This window comes from Pongo pygmaeus, chromosome 2 (genome assembly GCF_028885625.2).
Source record: "Pongo pygmaeus isolate AG05252 chromosome 2, NHGRI_mPonPyg2-v2.0_pri, whole genome shotgun sequence".
Lineage (NCBI taxonomy): Eukaryota > Metazoa > Chordata > Mammalia > Primates > Hominidae > Pongo > Pongo pygmaeus.
In genome coordinates, this window is record NC_085930.1 from 87,884,227 (window position 1) to 87,910,133 (window position 25,907).

The following is a 25,907-nucleotide window of genomic DNA, read 5'->3' on the forward strand; positions in this document are numbered from 1 at the left end:
AACTCTTATCTGCTGAAAGCCCTTCAGCATGCTTTAAAAGTAGGTCAGACACTCTAGAAGGGTCTGGTTGGCCTACCAGGGCTGGTTTTTCTTTTATTGCCAACTCTTAGGCTCTCCATCATTGAGTTTGTCTGTCTGCAGGAAGATGAGTACTTCCTACAGTTGTGCATGGCCTAAGGAAGCACAATTACTTTCACATCATACTCCCCAGCAAGTATCAAATCTATAATTTCTCTCCCCTTTATTTATTCATTGTGGCAGATTTTTTCAGGAACTCATTTGGCTGGTATGTGAGTGTAGTATAAAGTTTCACAGGTGAAATTTTTCAAAGATGCACATGGTGAGCATGATGTCGAGAGCCGTAATTTGTGTTCTGAAGCCAGCAAGAGTCACAACATAAAATACAAAAGGATGATACCAGCACAGGTTCATTGTAAATTGTACAATTTTAAGGATAAATGGATGTGGTCTTGTAAAACAGGTCATTTATAGTGAGGTCTCGTCATACAAATTTAAAGGGTCATTATGACATCCCTTGTACAATAAATGTTTGAAGTTTCTGGAACTTTATCTTTGATAGAGCTGTTGTAGAATGGTTCTTCTCTCATTAGCCATCTTAAGTTGCATATTTTCATGGCATGAGTCATTTTCAGGCATAACAACTGGAAGCTTGCTGCTTTTGTGTTTTCCTTGAAAGCCTGTGAAAGAGCCCATTTGAGTACATTCCAAGAAGATGGTCATCTTTTGCACCTTGGAGGGGAGTAATGCTAAATAGTAACACATTTAGGAAAATGTTCCACGTCTGTTCTATTTTCACTTGTTTTGAAATTTACAGTCATAGGAATTTTGTTTATTCCCCATTTGCTGCTTGATTCTCCAGTTGACTAATAAAAGCCAGAGAGTTGTCAGTGGAGTTTTTTTTTTAATAAGCAGTTCACTTCTTCACACATTTGTGGCAATTCAAGTTAAAATCCAGTAGGAAAATAGCATTTCAAGTTGGTGTTTTTGGTTTCTTTTTTCTTATATGGTGGAAATCAAAGGTTCTTATAAGGAAAACGCCCATCTCTATGAATATATAAATAACTGTGAAGTGATTTATTATTTGTCTTTGACATTATATGAAAGTCATCGTATTCCACAAGCCAGGAAAAACATCCACAGTGGCAACTCTGATATCGTTTCTCTGTTATTATTTTTAGGCCCTTGGCCAATTTAAAAAGCATCAGATAAATTGAGGCACTTTTGTTTTGCTTGCCTTTCCCCAGCAGTATTTGCTATTTCTTAAATAATCATTACACATTAATGTCAATATATAACTAAACATCATTATCCAGGCACAACTTTGCTGTAGAATCCAACATAGCTTAAAATGTTATCATTGGAAGAGTGTTTTTCATTTTTATTAAAAGTGTCTTCTTTGTCATATAACACCAATATTTCTTGATCCTCAGATACTTTTTTTTTTTGCATTTGGTTGTTTTTAAACATAGATGTGCATATTTAACGCCATCTTTTCTCCTGAAAAGCCATAAATTGAAAGTTGTATCTTATAATTAATTACATCTTAGAACTAAGGAAATTTTGATATAGTGAAAATTACAAAGTGCTATAATGTGAATGTGTCGCCCAAAATTCACGTGTTGAAACATAATGGCCAATATGTATTAAGAGATGGGGCCTTTCCGAGGTGATTAAGTCATGAGGGTGGAACCTTCATGGATGGGATTAGGATCCTTTTAAACAGACTTGAGAGAGTGGGTTTCCTTTCTTCCAGTCTTCTGTCATGTGAGGACCCAGCATTATCTCCTCTGGGGGATGCTGTAACAGGGCGCCATCTTGGAAGGAGAGACCAGGCCCTCAACAGACAAACTTGCCAGCACCTGGATCTTGGAATTCCCTGCTTCCAGAACTATGATAAATTTCTGTTCTTTATAAACGACTGTCTCAGGTATTTTCTTATAGCAGCACAAAGAAAGACAAGGCTATTCCTTTTTGTTAGTTCTGCTTTAACTTTATATTCAGGCTTACAAGACCAGCATGTAGGAGGCTTTTCAGTTTCTTAGGGATTTTACCTACAATTAGAATAACTTTCTGTTCGATGGCAGTAATGCCTCCCTTTTGTCTACGCTCTGTGGTTCAGTCAACTAGATAGAAAATTTAATGCATGTTTCCAAATAATACCTTAATTTTTTATTCCAAATAATTGTCAAATTTTTATTATGTAGATTGTCATATAAATTTTTTTATTCAAAATAGAGGCAGCACCGTGAATTTCAGTGTCCCCTTTGACCATCTCAACATTGTGCTGTATATATGTTTTGGTCTGGAACTCATAGATTATCATTTTTAAAATATTCATCTGAGATCTTTTTCTAGTTATTCTTAATATGTATGAACCTGTAGAAAATATATAATAAACAGTACGGAAAGTATGTGTGTTTGGAGTTGCATGAAGGGTATCACACTTTTCTTTGAAAGCTTGGTGAGATCTGTCCATAAAATATCCTGGCCTGGTACATATTTTTTTCTTTGCAGTAGCTAGGAAAAGGGAAGGAGGAGATAGTTCTTTAACTTCATTTTAGTTATAGTCATTGCTCTATTCACATTTTCTATTGCTTCTTAAGATAGTTTCATTAATTTATTATTCTAGAAAATGATCCATTCTCTCTAGATTTTCAAATTAATTGGTATAAAGTTGTACATGGTATTCTCTTATACATGAAAATAAATCTTTTTTAATATTTGTATTGCCTCCTTTTTTACTCCTAAGGTTGATTATATATGATTTCTCCTTTCCCCACTCATGGTCCTATTTGCCAAAGGTTTTTCTATTTTAATAGTGCTTCCCTAGAAACAGTTTTTCTCTCGATTTTTTCCTTATTGCCAACAGTGTCCAGTATAAATTTCTACCTTAATTTCATTATTTCTTCTTTCTACCTTTTAAAAATAGTTTTATTGAAATATAGTTCCCATACTACATAATTGACCTGTTTTAAAAATCATTATTTTTTAGTTTATTCTCAAGGTGTACAACTGTCACCACAAAATTATGGAATGTTTTTATCACCCGGAGAAAGAAACCCTATACCCATTAATAGTCACATCCCATTTCCTTCTAACTCCCACAGCTATAGGTAACTTCTGATTTACCTTCTGTCTCTATACATTCACCTATGGTGTAGATTTCATGTAAATGGAATAACACAATATGTGACATGTTGCGTCTTCTTTTACTCAGCATAATGTTTTCAGGTTTATCCATGTCGTATCAGTATTTCATTCCTTTTTATTGCCCAATATTATCCTCTCATATGGGTGTGCCACATTTTATTCATTCATCAGTTAGTGAACATTTGAATTATTTCTACTTTTTGGCTATTATGAGTAATAATGCTGCTATAACATTCATGTATATGTTTTTATGTAGATGTATGTTTTTATTTCTCTTGGGTGTATACTGAGGGAATCATTTGGTCATATCACAAATTTAACTTTTTGAGGAACTGCCAGACTGTTTTCCAAAGTGGCTAAACCGTTTTATATTAGCATACAGGACACTTCCAATTATCAACATCTTTACTTACTTGTCCTTTTGATTATAGCCATTTTAGTGGGTATGAATGGGATCTCATTGTGGTTTTGATTTGTTGAGCATCTTCCCGTATGCTTGTTGGCCATCTGTGTATTGTCTTTGGAGAAATGCCTATTGAATTCCTTTGCCTATTTTTAATTGGATTATTTGTCTTTTTATTGTTTAGTTGTAGAAGTTTTTCACATATTCTGGATACAAGCACCTTATCTGATAAATGCTTCACCAGTATTTTCTTTCATTCCATGGGTGTCTTTTCACTAACTTGGTGATATTGTTTTCAGCACAAAAGTTTTAAATTTTAATACACTCTAATCTGTCTAATTTCTGTTTTTCTTTATTTGTGCTTTTGGTGTCACCCAGGATAAAAAAGATTTACTGCTTTTTTATCTTACTGTTAAAAGAGTTTTATAATTTTAGGTCTGTGATGCATTTTGAATTAATCTTTGTGTTTGGTGTGGAGGTGGGGGTCCAACTTCATTCTTTTGCATGTGGATATCCAGTTGTCCCAACACTGTTGAATTTTCTACTTTTGTTTTTTAATTTATTTCATTTTAACTTTTATAGCATCATGCATAGAAAGCGTAATTAATTTCTGTCTCTCTTATTCTCTAATAAATGCATTTAAGGCTATAATTTCCTTCTGTGTGGGCATATGGGTACATCCTGCAGATTTTATTATGAATTTTTGCTTTCCCTTTGACTGTTAATGGCTGTTCTTATTGCATTTTAGTCGGTGAATGTGGCCTGTGTTATGTGAGTTCATATTTTATCCAAAGGACATTTCTGTTAAAAAAAAAAACAAACTATAAAACCCCTTTCTAACCCCATGGATGTATTCTACCTCTTTATTATATCCAACAGAGCTATATGCTTGGTATGTGCTCAATAAATATTTGTGGAAAAACATATGCAGAGCAAGCATTTAGAGGGAATCCACACCTAAGAGTTAGTGTGTTGCTGTGCCAGTAATAATACTTAGTCAGCACTTTCTCTGTGCCAGGAACTCAGATCTAAGTACTATGCCCTCTATTCACCCAGTTAGTCTTCATCACAGTTCCATGAGGCAGGAACTCTTTTTACTCTCATTTTACAGGTGAAAAAGTAGAGTCATTGTAAGGTCAAGCTTGCCCAGTGGTTCACACTGAGAAAGCCAGAGGTGGGGTTTTGAACTGGTCTGGTCCCAGACCCCACTCTCAAAACCAGTATGTTCTACTGCCTCACAAGTGGTCACTTTTCCACAGCATTTATTCTGATTCCTAAACATTTCTCTAATTACTTTGAATGTGTTCAGTGAGAGAAACTCTTGGCCTTTTTCTCACAGTTATTTCTCAAAAATTGCTAGTAAAGAAGTGTCTGCATTTCACTGCCTCTCTAAACTGTGCTCTCAAGGCACTGCAGCCATAGCTTACCTTTGGGCTCTATAAGCCAGGCACCCATGAAGCTGGCTAGCCCAGGACCTACTGGTTTTAATTTTGTGTGTGCGACAAAAGAGACTTTAAAAGAAATGCAACTAAGCATCTCTCCTGGCTTATGCTGGAGACCACACAAGCTGGGAGAGCCTTGGTTTTTGAGATTGAGTGTGTCAAGATACTACACCTCTGAGAAAAACCAAGTAGATTTTCATGGACTCTTTTCCTTGTGCTTCTCTTGCACATAGAAAAACCTGGTCTTTGGAGCTCTGATTGAAAATAATTTGTTATTATTAGGGATATTTCCTAACCAAAATGACAGCTATTTTTCTCTCCCTATTGAAGATTGGAAAGCTACATCCTTGAATACTTATTGAATAAAAGTTCCCTTCTTTCTCTCATAAAAAGAATGCCTTTTGTATTTTTGTTCCCTTCAGGGAAGTCTCTATGCAGATTCCTTGCAAAAGAGCAATTTAATTTGTACTGTACAATCATTTTCTTGTGGAAAACTAATAAAATACAAATTCCATTTTTCAGCATTAGCTTGTGGCTAAAGGCTTTTGAAAGTTTTATGTAGTATCTGCTTTTCTTTTTCCATTTTTAAAAATAATGATTGAGAGGAAAAGTGATGTAAATGCTCGTATGTATTATGTACATGGTTGATAAAGTATTCCCTTAAGTTTATTGTTTCTCTCAAACAAAACATGTAAGCGAATACTTTGCATGTAACTCTCAAGGCCTTTCACCTTCCCGCAAGTAGATGTGAATCAAGAATGAAGCCAGTGAATCTGTGTTTCTTCCGAGACATTTTACTCACTTTTTTCTGGCAGGTCCAGGATGTCTAGGGTTCTGGTGTTTGCATTTCACTAATTGAAGCCCTGGGAGCTGTTCCATTTTGAAGGTCCCCTCAGTAGTAGAAGATGAGCACTTTCATTTGATTGAGATGTTTTATACAGAAACAATCGTAATAGTAGCAGTAGTGATCGGTGACATTTAGTAAGCACCTATTATGTATGGTGAACTGTACCAAGCACTTTGTATGTATGATCTGCATAACAAGTAGAGAGTTTTTGTTCCATTTTGTACACCAGGGGAAACAGGCAAGTAATTTATCTACAGTCACACAGCTGGGAAATGGAAAGATGGGGTTGGAACCTAGTGAGTCTGACTCCAGTATTAAGTCTTTTGACCACAGTGAGTGACTAGAAGGAAAAGGGGCCTTAGACATGCTGTCCTTCCACACCCTGGATTTTTCAGATGGACATGCCTAGGTTTACTGAGTAGCAAATATGAAGGAACAACATTTATTTTCTCATCTGCTATGAAATCCAGCCGATACTGCATTCGAAGGGAAGATCTATGCTGCCTTGTTATCTGAATGGCCAACTGCCCTCTCACCTTTCTCCCGCACCCTTAAAGCCTGCTTTGCCAACCTATGATCCACCCATTTGTAATCTAGCTTCTGCATTGCCTCCCCCAGCACACTCCGGAAAGAGGTATGCCCTTGCTTTCTTTCCCCTCTTTCCCTATTTTCTCGGCATTCTTCCTCTCAGAACATCTTCCAGCCCCTTTATCTCCTCCTGTCCAAGTTGTAGTAATGAATTCTTGGAGGATGCTTGCACGTGACTCTGTAGCACCTGGATTATGAGAAGGAAGGCAGTGGATAGAGTCCTTTCTTTGACAGTCTGGAGGCATTCACTCTCTTGCTACAAGGTGTAGCTTCAGCAATGACTGACCATTTGAAAATAGAGAAAACTTACCTTTCCAAAGCTAGAGGTCTCTCAATAAAGTTTTCTCACTAAGGTGGTTGAAGAGGAAGGATCCCTCAAAAGAAACATGGTGGAGGTGATACCGCCGGCTGTTAGAGAATCTTTTAAAGAGGCAGCTTTGCCAACCATCTGCTCCAGAGGCCAGCCTCTCCCTATCCACTATCCTATCACTCCTTAAAAACAGTGAGTTTTAATGACATAGAGGTGAGCAGTAAAGAAGCAGCTTGATTCTGAGTCAGATTGTACCCTTGATTCTTGAAGTGTCAATTCCTTGAAAGTGGATCCTTCAAATTCATTTTCTAAGCCACTCCATCATCTTTATTTTAACTCCAAAGGAAGACAATTATTTCAAACGTAAGAGTTATTATCTATTGGAATTCCTTCCAAAGTTGGGGAAGAGGCAGAAAGGCAGAAGTCAGTTTCATCAGAAGGGACTTCTGTCCCTTGCTCTTGGGAAGTCAGGGTTGCATCCCTAACCAAGAAAGGGAGTCACACCCCTTCCCTCACCCTCACCCACCCACTCATGCACTCAGCCTCCGCCTCCAGCATGTCCCAAATGGGGCAACCCTATTTCCCGCCTTTCCATGCCCAGGGGCTCCCACAGGGCCATGCGGGTGATGGGGACCTGACACGCCCCAGCAGGGAGAGGCTCGCTCGGTCCCCGCCCCCTCCGCAGGTGCAGCCCCCTAATCCCCCCGGCCTAGATATCCGGCAGCCTCTAGGAGCCCGGGCTCTGTGATGTAATGCTCTTTTTTCACACTCCCGGCTTAAATACAGATGGAAATTGTTGTCATGTGTTAGAAATGTCGCCAGTAATATAAAAGGCGCAAGCCTGGGCATCTTCTCTCCCTTCTCGCACCATCAGCTGCTCCTGCTGCCAGCACCTCTTCCCTCGAAAAACCGCTCTGTGGTCAGGTGGCCGAGGCGCCCCCAGCTCTCCTAGGAAGGGGTTCGGATCCCACCCCCCCACCCCCGCCTCTCTTTACAGCCGCTGCAGAGCCGAGGACCAGCGTGGTGGGAGGCGGTTTCAGGCTCACAAAGGAAAGGATTAATCTTGGCGATTGGGCTGGGGTTTGCAGGCAAGTACAAGTGGTCCATGATCTCCTCTCGCCACCCCTCCACCGCCCCCTGCCCACCTCTGGATTCGAACGCTCCGCTGCTGGAGGAAGCCTGGGGACAGGCAGGCGGCGGCAGAGGCTCCCTGCCACCGGAGGTTTGAGCTTGGGTTGTGGGAACATCCATGGAGGTGAAGATGCCGTGTGTGGTGTGTGGACCAGGGAGGAGGGGCGGGGAGAAATCCGGCCAGCTTGGGAGGGCCAGATGGCTGCGGCTGCGTTTTAATTCACCAGGCAGGCCCGTTTGGCCAGGCTGGGAGGAAGGGGGAGGGGGGAGAAAAAAAAAATCAGAGGTCAGTGGATAGGGAGAGGCTGGGCTCTGGAGCAGATGCCTGGCGAACAATGGGGCTTTTGAAGGGGATGCTGGAGGAAGTGTGGCGCGCGCTTTGTATTGCCTCCTCCGCATTGCAGGTTGGAATTGGGCAGCTAAATTTTAATGAAGTGCATTCCAAAGTGTGCTCGTCAGCTCGGGCTTTCGGAGCGAGGGGCTCGGCTGAATGGGGACTGGGGGTGGGAGGGGGAGGGGGCCGGCGAAATGAGTTCCTGATGGATGGTAAAAGAGGAGATGAAAGCCTGCTCAGTGTGGAGGGCAGGGGAAGGGAGGGGGGAAAAATCAATACGTCCCCGTGCATATTAATAGGCTCCAGCAGGTGTTGGTAAATGTATGTTGCTGCATTGTTCCGGCGCCCAGGCTGGGGAAGGCGGGGGAGAGGGAGAGCTGCTTCTCCGGGCAGCGCGGTGGGCAAATGCCTTTGCACTTTGGAGGGCTTTGTAAGCTCTCGGGGAAAATAAGAAACGGAAGGGCTGCGATTCTCCTCTGTCCTTTTTCCTGTTTCTAAAAGGAAGAATGTACATGCGGAAGGCTTTTTAAGTTTGCTTCCTGGAAATTAACATGTGTATGTTAGAGCACTGTCTTATCTAGGTAAGAGATGTATGTCTGTGGGCATCAGAAAACAAGACTCCAGAGTCTGGCTTGCTGAGTGCTTGGGAGCTAAAAGGCTTTTCTCCCTGTCTGGTTCTGTAAGCGAATGGGCCAAACCCGGAAGGCTGGGGGATTTTTGAAGATTCAGGAGGGCTATCCCTCCCTTCCTCTTCCTAAGTCCTAAGTCTAACTGACCTGGGTACCAGGGGGCAGTGGAGTGTACAAGGAAGCTGTCTTGTCCACAGTGTTGGTATATAGACTTTGTCTCACACACAAAGGGAGTGGATTTGTGCCTGAACTAAATTATTTGAGGGTATGTATAGCTTATTTATAAGGATTAGGTATGTTGGGCCCTTTTTTCTTTCCCAGAGTTTACCATGCTTAACACCCTGTCAATTGAGAATCAATTAGGAGACTACTTATGAGTGTGTGCTAGCCAAATAACCCTTGCTGATTTATAGTGTTGTTTGTTTTACTACTCCTCTTGGATGAGTATTCAGTGCTTTCAAAAGATTCGGACATATTTGTTGGGGGTTTCAGTAAAACGGGAAGCTTTTGCATGAGGGCATTGTGACTTTTATATTGAAAACGTAAAAACTCCATATGCACATGGTAACCCACGGAATGACATACTGTCTTTGGGGTTCTGGGAAAATAAATGCATTTCTTAGTTGAGAAAAGCTTGTCTTTTATCATCTGTAAGGCTCATACTTTCTGAAAAACTGTTGTTTTTTGATCACTTGGAAACCTGTATTAATTAGATGTGAAGTTGGAGTCTTTTCGTGATTTAACTTGCACTGAAACTCGTCAACAAGGCGCAGCTCATCACTTGCCAATGAATTTTAGTGCTGTTGAAAGCTTTAGCAGATTAATGGTATCAACAGAGACTTGATTCCTCCATTTCTCAACTGAGCAAACAGAAGCAGTCTGCCCCTGTCTCTCAATGCCTTTCCTCTTTTGGCTTTGGGAAAGGGGATGGGGCAGAGGGAAAGGATTCTTGATGAGGATACTCCTAACTCCTCATCCCCACCCCAGCCACCCCAGGGAGTTAAAAACTGAAGCTTACCCATTTGCTTCCCTATGTAGTTTCTTTCTTAGGCTGTATATTTCAAGTTGTATTTCTGTGTTTAAAAAGATGCTTGAGGTTTGGTGTTTGGATTTGTTGTGTTTGTGCTAGAGAGACGTGGTATTGGTCCGTTATTCTTTTTACTCAATTATGGCTCTTAAATCGGTCTGTTCTTATGATTAGACTTGAGGCTCCTCTCCTGATCCTTGCTGAGCAAAAGCATGGGCATGTGTGTTTGATATGAAACCACCCCCAGGGGAGACTAGAGCCTCACTGCCTCTTCAGTTAACTGTGGCCAGAAGAGGCAATTTGTGAGGTGGCCCCTGGTGTGTTCACTGGAACTACCAACCCTGAGTCTAGATTATCTAAAAGCTTGGGGCAAAACAGTTTCACATGGGCTTTATTAACAGAAAGGAGCTCTTTGAACCTATACGTTTGATACCCAAGACTGTTTTTGTGATAAACAGTTGTATGGATCTTTGACATTCTTGTATATAAGAACAGAAACTATGCCCATGAATTAATGGTGCCATAGAAGTAATGACTATAGCTGATTTTACTGAGACACATCTAGCAAAGGCTTCTGATGAGGCAGCCTCTCCTTTCCCCTTGTTTTCTATTCATTCTTGGCATATGGATGGGGGTAGAGGAGTGGAAAGAGAAGACAGAGAGAATGAGATCTCCATATTTACAAAGGAGCTAAACACCGTGCTTAATTGACACCAGTTATTGAAAAATTTAATTGTAATTTCTCTTTGACCCTGGGCTGCGTAATATAAAGCAGGTGATGTGATACCAACTGAAACTGCCTGTTTAATGGTTCCAATAAATACACAGACCCATGCATTATTCTGATGTTGGCTTATTAGGCTTGCATGGAATAGAATTTGGGAGACACTGAGCACTGAAGGTAAAAGGGTTTCTAAAGCTGAAAGTAAATATAGAGATGATAGTACTAGAAAAAGCTAAATCAAAGGACACCCCCCCATCAGAATACTGCAGATATTTCTTTTTCTTTGCAACTGTATTTGCATAACAAAATTCTGCTCATTTAGTAATCACCATTTTCTCAGCATGTTTGTTTCTTCCTTTGAAAAAAAACATTTCTTATGTTGATAATCAGACCCCAAATATTTGAATGTAAGCACATCCCTCGCAGTCATACTGACACCCTCTGGCACCAGAAAAACTGTCATAGCATTTTTTGAGATGTCTGGTGGGAAGAAAGCAACAATGCCAGCCATTAATTCAGTAACTCTGCTGATCTCTGTGTCTGATAGTAGGCCAGCTGTTGATGACTTTTAGGCTTTTGACGTGTTAGAAACACTAAAAATGTAAAGATGATGCCTTCCTTTGCTTCCTGGGTCTTGTTGACAAGTCTCTGCTACTGTTGGCCTTCAGTAAATTTACATGACTAATTTAGGATGTCAACAGTCAGGAAAATTATGACTAAACAATGTTTCTAAATAGTGGGATCTGGGATCTGCCATTTTTTAATTGGTAAACCTGTTTGACAAGTGATTCCATTTGATAAAAATGGCACTCAATCCATTTGCTTTTCAAGAATCTAGTGAGTTGATGACTGATGCCATCTAGATATCTGGTTTGGTTTTGTTTTTTCGAATACAGTCCTTGAGCTGCTGTTGTTGATTATTATTTCTTCATCCATGGAGGTTGACATCCTTAAAGTTTTGAAAGGTGGCCAGATTCAAGAATAAAACAGGATGGAGAAAATGTTACTTGACTTTTACCAAAATATTTGAGAAGATCTGAGGCATGACAGTAAAGGGCAGGTCTTGGGCTTGAAAGTGACTCATCAGGCTGAATGATCTTGAGTGAAAAGATTTTTAAATGATTATCTGACCTGAAAGGGGAGGAAAAAAACCCCATATTTCTTTTAATTCCATTCTGTGAGGCTTTTGTTTGTGTAGATTTTTAAATTATTTCTCTTTCAATATCCCAATGTATCTATATCCATATAATGAGATATCAGTATGTATTCCAGTATTTCTATATCTAGTACTAAGCACAATGCTTAGCCAGTAATACACGTTCAGTAAATACTTGAATGAATGGACACATTGAGAACTTTGACCTTATGCAGTCATTATGAAGTTCAAGCTGTTTCCTAGAGTGCTATTGTAATTATCAAAGCAATGCAAAAAAGTACAACTCCTTGAAAAGTCATTTTGAAAATAGCAAATGAAACATAGGTTTGTTTGTATTTAATGATACATATTATTTTCCACCAACCAGATAGTTTATCCTATATTCTATTGGAAGTAAAAAAGCATTTAGATTTCTGCTCACTGTTGAATTGTTCTGAAAAGTGGATACTGCTTGCCTGATTAAAGAATCTCCTTTCCCCCCCATCCTTCACAATCTACTAGTCCTTGCATCTGAATTATTGCACTGGGTATATTTCTTTGCCACAATAAAGATTAGATCAGTGGGAATCTACAAATTTGACAACTGTATGAAATAACTTGGCTATAAGACAGTAAGTGCTATAATTTTCTCATTAATTGTGGAGTCATGCCAAAGAGAGTTGCTTTAAAAATACATGATTATAGACAGTGACCTGAAAGGGAAGCAAAAAAAGTCTGTAAACATTTAAACTCCTTTTTATGAGGCTTAACACTCCAGTTTATGGATGCTTTTGCTATATCCCTTTCTAACTTGGGACTTTTTAATTTACTACTTATAATTTTACCTGAAGGTGACCTTATATTGAGAATAACTTATAATATTTGAGTGCCTACTATGTGGTAGGCGCTTGTTAGGCACTGGGGATCATAGCCCCATCAACAAAATATAAAAGCCCCCTGCCCTCCTGTAGCTTGTATTAGAACCCATCTTAATTTACTTCTAATAAGATCAGGGAATAGGGAATAACGTAGAAATGATTAGTTAAAATGAGATCTTTCCACTATGGGAAGTTTTTTCCAAAAGTTACTGTGGTTGGCAAAACAAAACTTGGGTTGATTGCTTGCAAAAAAGTCAAGCACAATGGAAAAATGCAGCATAAAATTACACACTAGCCCTCAGTGTTTCTGAAGTCCAACTCTCCAAAAGTAACTGCATGTGCGTGTGTGCCTTTGTTTCCCTCCTGACTTTTCTGCACTAATATATATACGCACACAGCTTTTTTCTTTTTTCTTTTTTCTTTTTTCTTTCAAAGAAGATGCTATCACACTCTACCTCCTGTTCAGTCAGTAAGTCAATTTCTTTTCCCCATCTGAAATTGACATCTTAATATGTAACACAAATATCCTACCTTATTCTTGGTGACAACCACCTAATGTCCCCAAGTATGGTGGGAAGATGGTATAATATGTTTAACCCTTGCCCTGATGGTGACCTGTTAGCATGTTTCTATTTTTTCAGTATTATTGATAATGCTCTATTAACTCTCCTTTGCATGCTAGTTCAGTTGCACACTTTGTATTCAGTTACAACTTGACTTTTCTTATTGTCTTTACATCTGGGCAACTTTCCATGTCAGTAGATGCATGCCTACTTTATTCTTTCTAATAATAACTGGAACTTACTTTTGTTAGGTTGCTATGTGCTAGGGCTGGCTGATCTAGTCCTCACAGAAACACTAAGATATATTTATTTATTCAACAAGTATTTATTTAACAACCTTTATGTGCTAGGAACTGTGTTCTGCCTGCCTGGTATATATGATCAACCAAAACAGATGAAGATCCCTTATAGGGTTCATGTTCTAGTCAGGTGAAATCAAAACAGTACATGTAATAGTTGAGTAAATCATTTTGTATATTAGAAGGTGGGACATTATACGAGGGGAAAAGCAGAGCAGAGTAAGGGGGTTGAGTGTGGAGATTGGGCATGTTGCAGTTTTTAAATAGAGTTGTCAAGGTGTCAAGGGTCGACCTCACTGGAAAAGTAACATATAAGCACAAACCTGAATGCATGAGGGAAGGAGCCATGTGCATAACTGGGTAAAAGCCAATCCAGTGCAAAGGTCCGGTGGCAGAACTGGTACCTGCATTTTCAGAGGAACAGCAAGGAGGCCAGAGTGGCAGAAATAGAGTGAACAAGGGTTAGAACTATGGGAGGAGAGGTCAGAGTATAAGGAAGAATGACAGATTATGCTAGACATCTTAGACCCTAACCAACCACACCACCCAGAGTGAAATAGGAGCCATTGCAGAGTCTTGATCCAGGCAGTAACATGCTCTCAATGAACATTTGCAGAGCCTCACTGAAGGTAGTAGGATGAGGTTTTCTGAAGGAGCGGAAGCAGAGAGCACTGACAGGAAGTTGTTATAATCCTGGTGTGAGATTATAGTGGCCAGACCAGAGTAATAGCAGTGGAGGTGTGCAAAGTGGTTATATATATTTTGAGAGTAGACTCATGCCTGATGGACGACCTGAGGGGTGTGAGAAAAAGAGAGGAGTTGAGAATGACTCCAAGGGTTTTGGTTTTTTGCTTTTTAACATGAACAACTGGAAGGACAGAATTGCCATTTGCTAGGGGGGACACTGGGGGCGGGTCATCTCTTAGTTTAAGATCAGGAGTTTCATTTTGACATAGTAAGCTTGACAGTCAGGACTCTCAAGAAGGCAGTAGTTGTAGATGGTGGAGTTCATGGAAAATTTTGCTGTACCATGATTTAGCCCAACATTCCCCAGTTTTTGAATGATGGAAACGGTGATGAAAGGAATATCCTTGCACACATAGCTTTGTATGTATTGTGAATTCTTCTGTAAGTTAAACTCCTGAGAGTGGCATCACTGAGTTAAAGAGAACGCACATTTTAGGATTTGAAATACTCCCGAATTGTTCCACTAAAAGAATTATATAATTTACATTCTCATCAGCATGTGTAAGCGTGTTCATTCTCTTGTTTCTTAAAGTTTTGCTGGTTTGATAGGTGAAAAAACATGGACTTTTTATAGTCTTTACCACAAGTCCATGTTTCCTTTGGCCTTAGAGGCTCTGTCCAGGTTCTGGAAGATGTAGGAATTTATCCTGTCCTGTGAAAGTTTGCCTATCCTGGGCACAGTAGTGATGTAAGTCACATTTGGTAGGACAGACTAATTGCTTGAGGACTTAGCTCTCTGCAAGGATGTAATATATTCAGCATTGTTCAAGCAGCTAATTAAAGACGAATGGAGGGGACAGCTAAGTAGCAGTTTTAAAGTACATCTCCTTTAAAAGGGGAAATTTTGAATTATATCATCCTCAGAAAGAACAGTTTATTCTGACATTTGGACAAGTTTTAATAGCAAGTGTTGAATTAAAATAGTTGGCACAACCAAGATAGTTAAGAGCACCGAGTGAATTCAGATTTCTTTACAGTTATACAAGGTCAAAGGAGTACCAAGTTGAAATCTTTATGATTTTTTTACCGATTAATCAAACAAATAGTTGTTATGACCCAAGTATGTTTATGAGCCTGATATTATGCTGGGTGTTAAAGATACAAAGATGTACAAAATAGGTTTACCCTCACAGGGGAATTGGTGGTGGTGAGAGACACATACATGGCCAATGACATCCCACTGTCGCATGGGTTGTAAGAGAAGTATGTTAAGGTGCTGGGGGAGCACAGAGACTGATCTGACATTGTCTAGAATTCAGGTCAGGGAAGATTTCATGGTAGAGGAGACATTGGTCATGCGTGTTAAAGGCTGGATGGGAGTTTTTCAGAGGAAATGAAGACATTCCTGGAAGAGGACCCAACCATGTGTATATCAAGTCATAAGAGGCTGGTGTTTCTGGGAAGGGATTAAGTCATGGATCGTTGAATGTGCAATTTTAAGAGTTATGAGACACAGACAGGGGGATGGATACAGAGATGCCAAGGAGCCTGGAACTTATCCTGAGGGCGATGGATGTCTTGGAAGAGTTTAGGAGAGTCACATGGTACTATTTGTTTTTTTTTTTTGAAAACCACCCTGGCAACCATCTAAAGCAAGGGTCATTCAAGTAGGGTCCTGAGGTCACATTTGGCCCACTGCATGTCGTGGTAAATAAAGTTTTATTGGAACCTGGTCATCTGGTTATTGTATTTTTTTTTATGGCTGCTTTTATGCCACAGTGGGAGTGTTGAGTAGTTGTGACAGAGACTACACAGCCTCCAAAGCCTGTTTTCTATTTATTATCTGACCCTTGACAGAAATAATTTCCCAACCCTTGATTTAGGGAATGAAGTTAATGCAGGGGGGTCAACAAGGAAGCTATGGTCAAAGTGAAAGCCCAAGCTAAGGCAAGGAAGATAGGGGAGATACCCAATAAATAAATATTCAGGGAGAGAAAGGACTTGGTGAATACTGGAGCAGGAAGTGCAAGGGAGAGGAAGAGGTCCAAGATGACATGCATGGTCCTAGGAAGGGTGACTTAGTAGACGGGAAAGTCACAAGGGGCATGCAAGTGGGCTGTCCAGCAGAGTGTGGGATCTGTAAGCCTGGGAGTGGCCCAAGTGGTTGTCCAAAATGGTGTGTTTAAGTTTGAACCTGTTTTCATAGTATCTTGTTAATAATATAAAAATATAGAAGCACCTTATTTCACTGCCCCATTGTAAGGAAATGAATCCTTCTTGCCATCATTTTAAATCATTTTTAACTATTCAAGTTTCCTGTCTCCCTAGTTTTCTGTCCACATACTGCAGGAAGCCGTCCATGCATACTGTAAACTGTTTACTCTGACCTATCCCTGCTCTGAACCTAGCAACATTAGAAAACTCTTCACTTCCTAGATGGTTCTCTTCTTAAGATAACATTTCTTGTTTCACTATCTAGAATATAAGTTTAAGGATAACTTCAGTGTCTCATACATTTTTGTGTTCCTAGGGTCTGTCGTGAAGTCACAATTTAGGTGTATAAATGTTTATTTCTTAATTACAGAACCCGATAATCAAATGATGGAGCCAGGCAAACTTATCCTGACTCTACTATCATTCATCATTCGTTCAATAAAAATTTATTGAGTATGTTGTATATGCCAAGCACTCTGCAAGGTACCAAGGGTACAATAATTAACAGTTCTTTCCCTTGGGGAACTTTTATTTTAGTAGAGAATGACAGACAGTACGTTGCCCTTTGTACTTTCTTAAGTCCTAGAACTATAGAGCATAATATTGCAAGAGAACTCTGAGATGTTATTTCTGTTCAATCTTCTCATTTTACAGATACTTAACCTGCCCAGAGATAGAATTTGAACGACCCATCTCACCAGTAGAGTGGTGAGACTTTCATCCGCATTGCCTAGATTGAAAAATGTGATTTGATTCACACTGAAGGGCGTAGTCACTCATTGTTTCAATGTGCCTTTTATATATGGGGAGTAGTTTGTCATCTTTGGTCAGTGTTGATTCTGAAGGTAGCATTTTTTCTTTTTGTTATTAATACACCCCTACCAGACTTGCCTTTGAATGCAAACGCTCCACCTTAATGGGGTCAAATTTAGGGAGGAATGCTTCACCCTTAGAGCAAATTCTTATCTCATATAACATGCTGCTATCTCTATTCTTGAAAACTGACTATCTATATTCTTGGAAGGCTATCTATATTCTTGGAAAATAAAGGAGCATAGAGTTTCCGGCAGCTTCCCGTTTTCATCGTTACAGGAGTTGAAAGCAACAATTTTCATTTCATGCTTTGAATTGCTTGTAATATGGGTTTTTAGCGAGCCTTTGGTAGGCAGATGAGCCAGCGCTTTGAGGCTGTTCAGAAAAGGAGCCTCTAAGGAAAGCCAGAGAATAGGCTCTAGAGCCTTGGGGAAAGAACCAAATGTGTGCTGGAGAATTGAGATCCAGATGGATCCCAACACTGGGAAGTTGAGCTTCTCTCAGGCTTGCCATACATTTTGTAGAATTACTCCCTGATTGAGTGCTTCTGTTAGTTTCATTGTGTTGTAATGTGAAGAAGGGAGGGAGGGTGTGGTTAATACAGCTGGTCGAGTTACATCTCAATTTCTCGACTTTAAAATGGTAAAGTAGGCTGGGCACCTTGGTTCACATCTGTAATCTTAGCGCTTTGGGAGACTGAGGCGGGTGGATTGCTTGAGTTCAGGAGTTTGAGACCATCCTGGGCAACATGGTGAAACCTCATCTCTACAAAAAGAATAGAACAATTAGCCGGGCATGGTGGCATGTGCCTGTAGTCCTAGCTACTTGAGAGGTGGAAGCTGGGAGGTGGAAGCCCAGGAGGTAGGGGTTGCAGTGAGCTGAGATCGCACCAGTGCACTCCAGCCTGGGTGACAGAGCGAGACCCTGCCTCAAAAAAAAAAAAAAAAAAAAAAAAGTAATAATAAAATAAAATGGCAAAGAAATGCCATATGCATTCAGTAGAAACCATACTTCGAGTATCCATACAACTGTTCTGTTTTTTACTTTCAGTACAGTATTCAATAAATTACATGTGATATTCAAGTTTGTTATAAAATAGGCTTTGTGTTAGATGATTTTGCCCAGCTCTAGGCTAATGTAAATGTTTTGAGCACGTTTAAGATAGGCCAGCCTAAGCTATGAGGTTCAGTAGGTTAGATGCATTCCCAGTAAACCAGTGGTTTATTGGGACATAACTCCAAAGTGAGTCGAGGAGCATCTGTATCCCAATGGCATTAAGAAAAAAGCAGCAAAGTCTTGGGCCCAGCAATATCTTATTGGGTAATGTCAAAGATTTCAAATGAGCTTCAACCCCAACCTCAAAAGCAAAGCCCTTCCACAGCAATAGATAGGGATCTCGGGGCAATTCACCAGGTTGTTCTTACAGTGCCTCTTCCATAATGGGAAAGCAGCAAGCCTTTGGGAAATTTTAGCTTCTCCTGTGAAGAAAAACTCTGCATCAGCTTTTGTGACCTATTACAGGCTAAGGAGAAACCTTCATTCTCCCATACCAGAAGCTTCCCTGTGCCCTGTTTGCATTTTCCAGAATGCAGAATGAAGGTATTGGAGCAAACTGTTCTGCTTGCCAACCAGTGAGAAGGTGTTAAAAAAAAAAAAATCTGTTACTTGCCATTTGAAATTGTTCGTGTTCCAACATTTTGTCATTAAGAATATGTCTTGTAGTTTGGGACGGCTTTAGGCAAAATTTTAGTATTTTTGTGTATCTTTGAGAGGTGTTTAATTTCTGTTGTTCAAATCACATTTGTTGAAGCAAATTGTATTCACTTTGAAAATTAACTTGCAACAAAAGTTACTCTTTTTGGTATGCAGTGCTCTGAGTTTCTGCAGTTGCATACAATCATGTAACTACCACTTCATTCAAACTATAGAATAATAATACTATCACCCCTAAAAATCAGCATTCCTAAAATTATTTTTTACTGACCCTTTGTAGTCAATACTTTCTACCTCCTCCAAGCAATTATATCCATTTTCTATTCCTAATAATTTTGCCTTTTTTTCTGAATATCATGTAAATGGGATAATCTAGTATATAAAGGTATTAGATTTAGCGTTTCTCACTTAATAAAATGGACTTAAGCATCATCCATGTTGTTGCTTTTTTTTTTAGACAGGGTCTCTTTCTGTTGCTCAGGCTAGAGTACAGTGGCATGACCATGGCTCACTCCAACCTTAACCTCCTGGGCTCAAGCGATACCCTCACGACAGTCATCCAAGTAGCTGAGGGTACAGGCATGTGCCACCATGCCCTGATAATTTTTTTAAATTTTTTGTACAGACAGGGTCTCACTATATTGCCGGGGCTGGTCTCGAACTCCTGGGCTCAGCTGATCCTCCTGCTTCAGCCTCCCAAAGTATTGGGATTACAGGTGTGAGCCACTGCACCCGGCCTATGTTTTTGCTTGTGTCATTATTTTGTTCCTTTGTATTGCTGCATATTATTCCGTTGTATGAATATACTATAGTATGTGTAGCCATTCACCAGTTAAAGGACAGTAGAATTGTTCTCATTTTTGGGAATTAAGAATAAAGTTGCTAAAGGAGACTTCAAAGACAGCAAGAGAACAGATTTAGAGGGCCAGAGAGATAACTAAATATGTATTATATAGGTTTTTGTGTCAACATTGGTTTTCATTTTGCTTGGTAAAATACCTAGAAGTGAAATCTCTGTGTAGTATAACACATATATGTCCAACTTTATAAGAAACTGTCAAGCTTTTTCCAAAGTGGCTGTACCATTTTTCATTTTCACCAGCAACATCTAAGAGTTACAGAAGCTCTGCATCTTCACCTGCCCTTGGTATTAAAATTAAAAACATTTTTTCTTTGCCTTTCTAGAAGTGTGGTGGTATTTCACTGTGATTTTAACTTGTGTTTTCGAAATGATTAAGGAGTTGAACATGTTTTCATCTGCTTATTTGACATCTGTATATTTTCTTTTGTGAAGTGTCTGTTCAAATCCTTTATCTACATTTAAAATTGGGTTGTTTATAATCATACATTTTAATGCATTGCACAAGCTGTCAGTCAGTCCTGCTCACCACTGATTTGCCTGATTTTTTTAATACCAAGATGATATCTTATTTTCAGACATTAAGCTTATGATAGGAGTTGGACAGATCTGGGCTTATATCTTGGCTCTGTCCTTGACTGTCTGAATGATGCTGGCAAATCATTTGACCTCTGTAAGGCTCAGTTACCTCATCTGTAAATGGTCTTAATGACTAATTGCTGATGTTGTTAGGATTAAATAAGTCCCTCACATAGAACCTGAAACATGATAGGCATTCACTGAATGGTAGTTCTTATTACACATCAATAAGTCTTACTGACTTAGGTGAATCAATTTGGCCTGTCTGCCTTCCTCACAATGGATATGAAGGTCCCTGAATGCGAGTCCTTGTTGGGTTCAGTTTCGCATTATAGCACCAGTGTCTAGCAGAGTACCTGGTACAAGAAAGACTTAAATGAACTGGTGGAATGGATAAATGAATGAGATAAAAAATGAGTACTGTTATACTTGACTTGGCAAGAATATCACAAATATAGTTTTGTGAGGCACTATCCTGAATCTGGAAATGTTTGTTGAACTATATCTTTATTACATTTTCCATTTATTTTAGTGCTGTAGTCATTGATAATCTTTGTATCATACACTTCAAATTTATTTTTAGGTAGGCTGAGGGCATAAAGATGTGGGGATGTGATGTACTTGCTTCCTTCCTTCTGCTTTTATATGTTTTTTCAAAGGCCAAAAGAGCTGTGACCTATGTCTTGTTCCTAGGTTTCTCATCCACTTGAATGTGAAATCTATGAGTAATTGCAAAGTAAATCATTGGCTTCCCGGCTTTGTGCCAAACACTGCTTATCACTCAGGTCTACTGAGGTTGCTGCCAGTTGTGTCTTGGCTGTTTTTAGGATAGTGGGTATGTTGTAGTCTGGTTTTTTTCTTTCTCCAAGAAACCAGGCCAGTAGATATAGCATCTGGGTTCCTATAAGCTGACCCTATTTTAAAGAAATTGCTGACTTTGGCAGGATACTGTCAGAGCCTCACCAATTCCAGCACTGGCCTCCTGAAAACCATTGTTCCAACTGGTCTCTGCTGAGTCAGCTGTTAGAACTAGGCCAGAGTAGCTCATTCTGTAGGCTGGGCAATGCTTGATAACAACCTTCCATGGAAAGGAAAAAAATTAACTTTAAGCCAGTTTGCCTTTTTTTTTTTTGAGAGTAGATTTTTGAGGCCCTGACTAATGGAAATAGGGGTAGAGAATGTCAGAGTCTGGATGCGCTGTGATGTGTTAATTGTTATTTTATTGCTATGAACTTCACACCACTGTCACTGTGGAAAGTTCTCCAGATTGAACTGCCTTTCATATTCTCATGATCCATTTCACCTTTGAAAGACTAGTAGAGGCCACAATCTCATCTTCAGGGAGAAAATGACAGAGCTTTTCTTAGTATAGATTTTCAAAACAACTTTCATCTGGTGAATTAGCACCTAACCTGAATGTGTTCTTTAGTTCTTCTTCATTTAAAACTTGGTAGATCATTCCTTTTAGTCCTTAAAGAGCCCTATTCTTCTTCAGCCTCATTTTGTACCTGTTCAGACACTAAGAGCTGGTCCACGTGAGTGCAGTTTATAATGAGAAGGTGATTGTACTTGAACTTTCTCCTGCTTCCAACCTCCTTTCTGTTGCTGTTCAGTTTATCTTTTGGTAGTGGTGTTGGCAGAGCTGTTTCAAAAAAAAACCTTGTAGTCAGCTCCCATTTCCCTGCTGTCAGTAATAAACATCATTCTTAGAATCTTAGGAATGTCATTGGAATTCAACAAAATGGGGTTCTAGTTAGAGATTAGAGGAACAAATATATTATTTGTGACTCTGAGAGACAGGGTAACTCTATCCTAGTTAGCAGCCCTCTCCCACTGTAACATTGCTTCATTCAACTGTCTTGCAAGATGCATGTTTTGGTGCTGAGAGTAATGAAAGTAGTGTCATCATAGGTTAGAAGACTTTCAAAATCAGTTCTAAGATCCTTAAATAGTGTACATCTAAGAGCAGCAATAACAACTTGGGAGAGAAGGTGCTTGACATCTGGACTCACACTGTCCAGGTCAGTGGTCACTAGCCACATGTGACTGTTGGGGCCATTGAGATATGTGGTCAGTGTAAAGTGGACCCCAATTTTGAAGACTTAGTATGAGAGATAAAAGGCAAAATATCTCATTAATAATTTTATATTGATTTCATGTTGAAATTACAGTAGTTTGGATATATTGGGTTAGAGAAAATACACTATTAAGTGCATTTCACTTGTTTGGTTTGACTTATTTTTAACATTATGTAACTTAAAATCACATATGTGGTTTACATTATGTCTGTGTTGCACAGTGCTGAGGAACTGGTGTGACAATGATACCTGTAATTCTAGAAGTTGTAGAAGGAGAAGTCATGTCTCATGTCAGCGTTCATTTGCTGATGTGGTGTATGTATCTTTGGAAAACACACATTCATGGAAGCAAAACCTTTAATAGTCATGGCCAGTCAGAGATGATTGGAGTAGGTGACTGCTGAGGTGACTTCCTTGAGGCTTTGGGGTGGTAGTGGCCTTGGTGTAAAGTTCAAGACAGAGAATTGAAGTAACCAGGATGCAAAGGGAAATCCCTGCAATTTCTCTGGAGAAGCTTGCTTTCAACAGAAGTCTTATTTGACCTGGATTTTGTACTCAGAATTGTCAGGCGTGTCAACATCAGAGAGCTGCTCTTTGATGTGATGCACCTAATAGGAATTCCAAAGAACTGCCACCTGAAGTAAAGCGCTTATGCAGCATGTTTAAAATCATCCCGTCCATTAATACTCCCGAGAATATTGAGGAAGGCCTGTGCATATTGTTGCTAACTGTGATTTTTTTGAACCAACCATGAGGAGACTAGGTAGAGTACATAACCAGGGCCGAGCCTCTCCCACGTGCCTGGTGCTCTTCCTATGTGCCGGGTAGAATCAGAAACATAACACATACAAGACTCTTATTCCTTGTTCACAGGGAGCTTACTCATTCACTAAATATTGCATGCTTCTCTATGCCATGCACTGTTCTAGGGCAGGGAATGCAGTAGCTGGAAAGCAGCCTAAAATCCTTGCCTTCAGGGCACCTATAATTATGTCTAAAACACTCACTTGGAATGCATTTATGAGCTAGAGAGGGACTTGGGGATTATGTAGGCCAACTCATTTATTTAACAAAATAACAGTCATTTTACATGTTGAATCCACCATAGGGGCTAGTGCAATGCCTGACATACACTAGGTTCCAGTTGTGTACACTTTTTTCCAAAAGATATTTATCAAACATCTACTATGTTCTTGGCACTTTTCTAAGTGTCAGGAATATATTCAGGATTGGAAAGAAGATTGTTGTTCTCAAGGAGTTTAAGATTCTAGCTGGAGGTCAGTAAGGGAGAGTTAGATAAGGACCACAAAATATTAGTAAGTGAGTTATATGGTATATCTGAAAATGATAATGCCTGTGAATGGAAAAGGAAAAGTAGAGCAAGGTAAGGGGTATTGGGAATGCTGATGGGAGATGAATGGCAGGTTTCAGTAGGGCTTAATTAGGAATGTGATGTTTGTGCAAGAGATAGAGTGGAGAGTATTAACTTTACAAATGGCAGGGGAAGAGGGATTCCAGGTAAAGGGAACAGCCAGTGCCAGGTCACTAAGGGAGGACCATGCCTAAGTTGTATGAATAGCAGCAAGGGGGTGGATACAGTGTGGCTGGGACAAAGTGAGCAGAGGAAGAGAAAGTACTAGAAGATGAAGTTAAAGCAGTAATAGGGAATCGGGTCATGTGGCAACTTCAGCACGTACAATATAGGTTTTTGAGCAGAGAACTTCTGTGGCCTCATTTGCCATTTTTTTCTTTTACAGTAATTTTTCTTTTCCTTTTTACTGGACAGTAAAATTCTCTTATTCATGTACATTTCTGTGATCTTTAGTAAAGGTTCATATTCGAGTCATATTGTCACTCCATCATTTCAGCAAAGTCCCTTGTGCTGCCCCCTTTTTGACTCAACATTTCAAAGAATGATTCTGGATACTCTTTGGATATAGAGTGTGCCTCTCAGACTGTAGGGAGTCAAACTTGGATGCAGAAGACCAGTTATGAGGCTTGCGCAGCTATCAAGGTGAGTGTTGATGGGAGCTGGCACAGGGTGTGTAGATACTTTTGATGGGAGGTATGAGAGGAAGACAGGAGAAAAGGATGATATTAATATCCTGACTTTTGCCCTAAGCTCAGAGAAGGGCTGGAGTCATCATTTACTGAGATGGGACAGGCTTGCAGGTGGAGCCAATTTAAAGGGGAAGATAATTGTTTAACTCTGGATATTTTGAATCTAAATATCTATTAGATATGCAGGCAGAGGTATCACCAGGGAAGTCAGCTGAATTGAAATGCACACATTACTGTGTGGAAACCGGTGTGCACACTGTAAGAGAAACAACTGACAAAAAAATTTGTGATTCTTATAGAAGCGACTTGTCAGTCTTAAGCATTCAGAGGTGCTTGAGTAATCTGATGGCCCAAGATTGGTATCTGCCACATATTTTTTGTTTTTTATTGTCCTTCACTTCTTTATTCATGCTTTGGTAGAAAGATATATTTACTTTCTGTGAAGAAAATACCACAAAGTTCAGTACAGCTGTAACGGTCCTGGTGTTTGTGTGACTTGTTAATTGAAAAAAATAACCTGTGTTAGGAGTAAGGAAGAACTGGTTCAGAGGATTCTTTTTATTCTGCAAAAGTTGTTTGACTCCAGGAAGAACTTTTGATGTTTGACTTTGGGTCACTGTGTATCGATTTGCTCATTTCTGATGTCTGTAGCTGTCATTGCACTTGAATTGAAGAAGAGAGAACTGAAGAGAAGGTTAAAATTAAAAGCAAGATGCGAGATTACTTGGCCAAAAAAAAAAAAAAAAAGGAGAAAAAAGAAAAGACAAACCAAATGGGATACAAAATTATTTATATAGTCTAATCTCAAATTAGATTGAAAACTAGTATGTACATGTACAGAATACATTCTGGAAAGTGCTAACAGTTGCTATCTCTGTGTTGCTAATTGATGGGAGAGTTTGCTTCATTTTAAATTTTTTTTCTATGTTTTCAGGACTTTCTCAATGAACAGATACATTTTTCTTTTTAAAACTTGTTCAGGAAATGTTTATTTAATACGGAGTTAGGACCTGGACTCAGGATAGACCAGTGAACGAGGCAGAAAAAGTCTTTGCCCTCAGAGAGCTCATAGTCTTAGAAGATCGTGTGAAATTGTTATAATTTTTTAATCAGAAAAAAGATACAGTAATTAATGAAAAAAGAGTGCCAGTGAGCTTGTCTAGTTTCATTGGCTTTTTTAATGTCCCAATGATACTGAGCGAGTTTTTTTTTTTTTTTGAGATGGAGTTTCACTCTTGTTCTCCAGGCCAGAGTGCAATGGCACGATCTTGGCCCACTGCAACCTCCACCTCCCAGTTTCAGGTGATTCTCCTGCCTCAGCTTCCCGAGTAACTGGGATTATAGGCCCCTGTCACCATTCCCAGCTACTTTTTCGCATTTTTAGTAGAGACAGGGTTTCACTGTGTTGGCCAGGCTGGTCTT

The 25,907-nt window shown here is 39.6% G+C and overlaps 1 protein-coding gene across 31 annotated transcripts in view; it reads left to right on the forward strand.

The window, feature by feature from the left end:
* Positions 1–25,907, forward strand: part of MAGI1 (membrane associated guanylate kinase, WW and PDZ domain containing 1) — a 679,422-nt gene that overhangs the window by 431,985 nt on the left and 221,530 nt on the right. The window contains exon 1 of one of the 31 annotated variants that reach the window (XM_063661874.1): positions 8,667–8,807. The exons of the other annotated variants lie outside the window; for them this stretch is intronic. The gene's annotated coding sequence lies outside the window, so the exon portion shown is untranslated. Of the gene's footprint in view, positions 1–8,666; positions 8,808–25,907 lie in introns of those variants that run through there. 31 annotated transcript variants of the gene reach the window in all.